The sequence below is a fragment of the Sapajus apella genome, unplaced genomic scaffold (assembly GCF_009761245.1).
Source record: "Sapajus apella isolate SASKATOON/1434 unplaced genomic scaffold, GSC_monkey_1.0 scaffold13, whole genome shotgun sequence".
NCBI classification, from domain to species: Eukaryota; Metazoa; Chordata; class Mammalia; order Primates; family Cebidae; genus Sapajus; species Sapajus apella.
In genome coordinates, this window is record NW_022436953.1 from 13,290,601 (window position 1) to 13,298,102 (window position 7,502).

Here is a 7,502-nt window from a genome sequence, read left to right on the forward strand (position 1 = left end):
ACTAAAAATACAAAAATTAGCCGGGCATGGTGTCGCGTGCCTGTAGTCCCAGTTACTTGGGAGGTTGAGGCAGGAGAATTGCTAGAACCCGGGAGGCGGAGGTTGCAGTGAGCCGAGACTGCGCCACTGCACTCCAGCCTGGCGCCTGGTGACAGAGCGAGACTCTGTCTCAAAAAAATAAATAAATAAAAAATAACAGCAGTGAACCTGTAAACAGCTTCAGTGTAATAGGAAATAACATAACGAATAGATTATTCATTTCATTGTGCTGTGAACTACGCCAAGCCCCTTGCAACTGTTATCCCATTGAACCCTCATAACTATCCTATGAGGCCAGGGCTATTATCATCCCCATTTTGTAGATGGGTGAACTGATGTTTGGAGGAGTTAATGACTTGCCTATGAGCACTTGGTTGGTGAGTGGAAGTGCCAGCAATTGAATTCAAGTGAGTCTGACTTCTGAGCTTTTCACCATTTCTCAGTGACAAAGCAGGTTCAAAGGCCAGCTTGAGTCGGGAGGAAGGTCACAGGTTGCAGGTTCAGGTTCCCAACACCATCCATTCCCAGCAGTGTTTTCAAATAGAGCAGATAATTAGTTACGACTCCAAGTTACCACCCCGCAAGATGAGAAGCTCAAGGTTGAACCAGAACCCTCTCCCCTTGATGGGGTGGAGTAAATGTGAAGGGTGGGATTATGGGAATCCCATCAATTTCAATTTCAATTGAGAATTGAGAGGAAGAGGCTGGGCTTTTCTGTTGCATTTTCTGTGCCTATTGTCATCAGTGATGGTGGCTTTCCCAGTTCCTCAAAAGGAATGTTCTACTCCAGCTAGTCCTCTCCTGCTGAGTGTTGGCCTGGTATGCCAGGTTCATTCCATCCTCTGAACACAGTTTGTCCCACCTGGAAGACCCTTTCCCTCCTCTACTTCCAGGCCCCGGTAGAGCCACACCTGTACTCTGAAGTTGGCCTTTATTGCTGCAGGCCAACACTGTCCAATAGGACTTTCTCTAGCGAGAAGGTTAATTTTACGTTGTTCCATATAGTGCCCACTAGGCACAAGTGGCTGTTGAGTACCTACTATGCCTAGTATAACTGAGAAACAACATTTTTTATTTCATTTAGTGTTCTTTCTTTTTTGCGGGGGGTGGGGGCGGGGGAAGCGGAGACGGAGTCTTGCATTGTTGCCCAGGCTGGAGTGCAGTGGCATGATCTCAGCTCACTGCAACCTTTGCCTCTTGGCTTCAAGCCATTTTCCTGCTTCAGCCTCCTGAGTAGCTGGGATTACAGGTGCCCACCACCATGCCCAGCTAATTTTTGTATTTTTAGTAGAGACGGGGTTTCACCATGTTGGCCAGGATGGTCTCGATCTCTTGACATCGTGATCCGCCCACCTCGGCCTCCTAAAGTACTAGGATTACAGGTGTGAGCCACCAGGCCTGGCCAATTTTCTTTAATGTACATTTAAATAGGTGCTTGTGGCTAGTGGCTACCATATTAAACACGCAACTTTACCTTATACTGACACGCTGTATTGCCTGGATTATACTCCTTCAGGAACTGAATACGAAGTTAATAGATCTGCTTATTTTACTTGCATGTCTTATCTTTAAAGTTGAACCATCAGCATAAGAAAAGAGAGACAAGAAAAACCCATTCGTGTGGCCATACTACTGGCACACAGTGCTGAGCACAGGGGACGTCAGCCTCAATGAATTCCTGCTAAAACCAGTTGCTGCCTCAAAATAGGCAGAGGTGGAAAACAAGGCTTGGAGCACTTGGAGGCCTAAGTGGATGGTGCCCTGCTACTGGGTGTAGGGTAGAAGGTGGATTCCCAGGAAGAAGCTAATAGCTCCCCTGTTACAGAAGTCAGCACCTAGAGCGCAGACGAAGACAGACTTTCATCCTGGCCAAGAACATACCTAAACTCCTCCGAGGCCTTCCTGCCATTTCCTGGAATCCTCTTGCACCTCCCAAATGGCTCACAGTTCCAGAGCTCATGTGTGAGGCAGAGCGCAGAGAGATGATTACAAAGCAGCAGTCCAGCCGGAGCAGAAGCGCCTGGGGTGTTAATTAGAAGGATTAACTGTAGCATTCCTGAGAACCCATGAACTCTCTCCTCCCTTCGCCAAGCCCCAGAAACACCCTCTTTGGGATTTTCCCTCTGAAGTAGTAAGAACAGCAGAGGGGAAAAGAGAAACAGTTGAGCAGAAGAATCTCTGACATGCCCCGACCCTGCAGCTTGTCCTTGGGCTCTGCCCTCCAGTCTCGGGTGTTTCCCATTGGGACAGGCAGAGAGGGACAGGGTCAGCAGGGACACGCAGGAACAGATTGAAAGGAAAAAGGATAAGCCTTTCATTATGCCTGTAATCCCAGCACTTTGGGAGGCTGAGGTCAGGAGTTCGAGACTAGCCTTGCCAACGTGGTGAAGCTCTGACTCAACTAAAAATAAAAAAAATCAACCAGGCATGGTAGTACATGCCTGTAGTCCCAGTACTTGGGAGGCTGAGGTGGGAGGGTCACTTGAACCCAGGAGGCAGAGGTTGCAGTGAGCCAAAATCACGCCATTGCACTCCAGCCTGGCCAACAAGAGCAAAACTCCATCTCAAAAAAAAAAGAAAAAGAAAGAAAAGGGCCGGGTGCGGTGGCTCAAGCCTGTAATCCCAGCACTTTGGGAGGCCGAGGCGGGTGGATCACGAGGTCAAGAGATCGAGACCATCCTGGTCAATACGGTGAAACCCCATCTCTACTAAAAATACAAAAAATCAGCTGGGCATGGTGGTGCGTGCCTGTAATCCCAGCTACTCAGGAGGCTGAGGCAGGAGAACTGCCTGAACCTAGGAGGCGGAGGTTGCGGTGAGCCGAGATTGCGCCATTGCATTCCAGCCTGGGTAACAAGAGCGAAACTCCGTCCCAAAGAAAAAAAAAAAGAAAGAAAGAAAGAAAGGAAAAGGGACAATGAGGCCCTTGAGACAAGAAGACAGAAGAGATAAAGGAGCTAAGGCCTATTAAAAAATGTTCATAGCGGGGTGGGGGAGAAAAAACAAAGAATGTTCATCAGATCTTCCCAAGGCCCACACTCACCAGGTCAATTAGGGATTTCAAAACGGATGAAGGTCAAGTTGCAAGAGAAAGATGGAAGTGAAGATAGAGAGTCTGGGGAGGCTGGACACTGAACCAGGCAGTCTGCGCACTGGGCACTCTGGGAGGTCTTTGTGTGGAATTTGAAGGGCCCTTGTACCTTCCTTTAAGGTGAAGTGGCAGATAGGGTGCAATGGAGATACCTGCTATCACCCAGGATGCCCAAGCTGCCACTGGAAGATGTCCTTGGGCTGGCTCAGGGTCAATAAGAAGAGTGGGAAGATACCTGGAGACCTGAGTGCATTACAGATGCGCAACCCAAGGTGACACAGTCCTTACCCCCTCTAGGAGGGGCGTATTAGGCCATTCTTGCTTTGGTGTAAAGAAATACTTCAGACTGGGTAATTTATCAGAAAAGGGGTTCAATCAGCTCATGTTTCTGCAGGCTCTACAGGAAACAGTGCTGGCATCTGCTACCGGGGAGGCCTCGGGAAACTTGCAGTCACGGTGGAATGTGAAGCAAGAACAAGCACTTCACGCGGCAAAAGCAGAAGAGAGAGAGAGAAAGAGAGAGAGAGAGAGAGAGGTGGAGTGGGGGGATGCCACACACTTTTAAATGAGAAGATCTCATGTGAACTCAGAGCAAGAGCTCACTTATCACCAAGGGGATGGCCCAAGCCACTCCTGAGGGATCTGCCCCCATGATCCAAAAACCTCTCCCCAGGTCCCACCTCCTATGCCCACATCTGCTTCCCTGTCCAGGGAGAGGTGCATCCTCAGTTTAGGTGGCCTGGAACAAAAAGTACTTAGCCTCTTCAAAGCCGTTTCAGGAAAAGAAAAATGTCCTCCCTCTTCTTTGAGTTCTGCCCTCTCTTCCTCTCCTGGGCCTTCAGAGACAGGCTCTGCTGGTGAGATCCTCAGCCTCATCCCTTCTCCACCTCCGCCACTCCACACCCCTCCACAGAGACCACCAGCGACCCACCTGTGGCCAAACTGAACAGAAACAGCTAAGGCCACATCTTACCTCTGAGACGATGCCGCCCCACTTCGTGAACTGCTTTTATGCCTTCTTTTTCTTTTCTTTCTTTCTTTCTTTTTTTTTTTTTTTTTGGAGACAAGAGTCTGGCTCTGTCACCCAGGCCGGAGAGCTGTGGCGCAATCTCAGCTCACTGTAACTCCGCCTCCCAAGTAGCTGGGACTACAGGCGAACGTCACCACGTCTGGCTAATTTTTTGTATTTTTAGTAGAGACGGGGTTCTACCATGTTAGCCAGGATGGTCTCGATCTCCTGACCTTGTGATCCACCCACCTCAGCCTCCCAAAATGCTGGGATTACTGGCGTGAGCCACCGCGCCCGGCCTCTCTCTACGCCTTCTTAATACAGTGTTCTCCTCACCTTTCCAACCCCGTGGGGCCCCTTCCTTATCCCTCATAAGCCCAGATCATGCAGTGTTGGGGCTCCTTCTCACTCTCTCTGCACTACCCGGGGAGCTTGCCCTATACCTGCTGGCCTCTCCTGTTGTGGCTTTAATCATCATATCAACAGCACCTGCCCAAAGCTGAGCCCTGGGTCCTTATTTCCAAGTTACTCCTCAACAGCCTTGTCCACATATTCTGCAGATACTTCAAACTCAACATGTCCAAAATTAAGATGATTCTCTCTTCTGCCCTTGAAACTTGATTGCCTCTGTTATATTTACAAATATTCATTACTTCTCTACTCTTTGACAAAGGTTCAGCTCCTAATGAGGGGCGGTTTCACATTTATTTCCCTTCCTCCTGTTAACAGTACATGGGTTTTCATTCAGGCGAGACCCCTCTCCCCACAGCCCATATGTCACTGCAGAAAACGGTGCCAGGCGTGATCCTTGGTTTTCAGCACATCCCCTCCTCCTAGCCACCGAGTTTGGTTTAGGAATAGGCAGCACGTGGCCCAGTTTGAACTAGGGAGATGTGAGGAGATGCTGCCTGGGAAGGAACTGTCGTCTCACACTTATAAACTCCTTGGACAGCTGCTTTCTCATCCCGGATATAAATAAGGAAGCATGTAACTCCCAGAACATTCTGGCAGCCATCCTGTGATCATCAGGCAGCCAGTCTTAGGATGAGGCAGATACCTGGGAGCCTGAGAAGAGAAGGAGGAAAAACTAGGTCTTTGGCATTATGACATTGTTGAACTTCTGGATCAAGCCTCACCTGAAGGTCACCTTATCACTGGGGTTGTCAATAATTTTTTTTAATATGTTAAGACTGTTGAAATGGGGTTTGCTGTTGCAGACATCCCTGTTTTACTGTACTTTGCAGAATTGAGTTTTTCACAAATTGAAGGGTTGTGACAACTCTGTGTCAAGCAAGTCAGTCAGCACCATTTTTCCAACAGCACGTACTCACTTTGTGTCTCTGTGTCAGCATTTTTTAACAAAAAAGGATTTTTTAATTAAGGTATGTACATTTTTATACATCATACTATTGTGCATTGAACAGACTACAGTAAAGTGTAAACATGACTTTTATATGCACTGGGAAACCAAAAAATTCATGTGACTAGATTTATTGCAATATTCACTTTGTTGTGGTGATCTGGAGCTGCACCTGCAGTGTATCCAAGATTTGCCTGTACTTGTAAACAAAACATCCTCAGTGGTAGAACTAGCAGTAGATACTCAATAACTATTTGTTGAATTGAACCAACTCCTAAAAATGCATTCGTTCTACATTGGTCTTCAGGTAATCCAATGCCTTGATCCCATTAAACTACACACACCTCATTAAGAAGCACTTCAGCCGGGTACAGTGGCTAACTGCTGTAATCCCAGCACTTTGGAAGGCCAAGGTGGGTGGATCACAAGATTAGGAGATCGAGACCATCCTGGCCTACATGGTGAAACCCCGTCTCTACTAAAAATACAAAAATTAACTGGGCATGGTGGTGTGTGCCTGTAGTCCCAGCTACTGGGAAGGCTGAGGCAGGGGAATTGCTTGAACCCAGGAGGCGGAAGTTGAGTGAGCTGAGAGCTAAGATCGTGCCATTGAATTCCAGCCTGGCGACAGAGCAAGGCTCCATCTAAAAAAAGAAAAGCACTTCAGTGGCAGAGACTTTTTTTATTTCATTTAGAGGCTTACAGTCATAGTATAATAGTAGGTCACGTAAGGTGCTTCAGATCACACCACGGAGGCAGCTAGCCATGCTGCCTGCACAGGAGCCCAAATATCTCTGCATTTCAATTTCCTTGTCTCTAAATCCAGGTGATAAAACTTGCACTTTCTTCTACCACCCTGGGGTCATGAAAAAGTTAGGAAACAAAATGTATTACATTTTGTGAGGTTTTGTTTTCCACTGCAAGAAGTGTGGATGCTGGCCGGGTGCGGTGGCTCATGCCTGTAATCCCAGCACTTTGCGAGGCCGAGGTGGGCAGATCACGAGGTCAAGAGATCGCGACCATCCTGGCCAACATGGTGAAACTCCGTCTCTACTAAAAGTACAAAAAATTAGCCGGGCGTGCTTGTGTGTGCCTGTCGCCCTTGAAACCGCAAAACGGAAGTTGCAGTGAGCTGGGATCACACCACTACACTCCAGCTTAGTGATAGAGCGAGACTCTGTCTCAAAAAAAAAAAAGAAAAAGAAATGTGGATGATATCTATATAAAGCAAGACTCCTCACCTTTGCAGGGGCAATTTCTCTCTTGGGAAACTTGTGAGAAGAGCTCTTAGGTTTGCTCCTTACACTGATGAAACCTCTAACGAGCTGTCAAAACCACAAACAAAACTATAACTCATTATGGCCAAACCAACTTATTAAATGCTGATAAAATCATTAAAATGGGCAGGTTGAATTAGATCAGAGGTTTCCCACCACATCGTGCTAACACACTGGTGAATCACAACCCCAGGTGCAACATGTGTTACAAGTACTTGCTCACTAATAATTGTCCAAGTTTTTTTATTTACTGTAGTGAACAGTTGTTGGTTTTGCCCACTCTGCTTCCATTCTTCCATTTTCTAGTAACCACCCTCAATCTTCCTTTGGGGAATACCCCCATAGCCCCTCTTAGTCCATATGGTTCAAATGATGCTGATCCCACTTCCATCCCCACTTCCATCCTGGAGAGAAAGAAACAGAGAGAGGATACAGTGCCAGGCAATCAGCACATCCCACTGCCCTGAAGACAGCGGCTGATTCAAGGACCAGGGGACAGTGAATCCAAGTCAGTCCAGTGACTCTTAATCCTAGAACTTAACGCTGAAACTCCTGGGAGAAGAAAGCTCTCTTTCACAGAGGGTGCTAAGCTTTGAGGATATAAGCCAAGGCCTGCCAACAGCCATTTATCACTCATGAAAAGATTCAATCTGACAGTGTCAATACAAAGAAAAGCAGAACCTAGAGATGAATAAATAGTCTAAGTCCTGAGGAAACCATTTGATC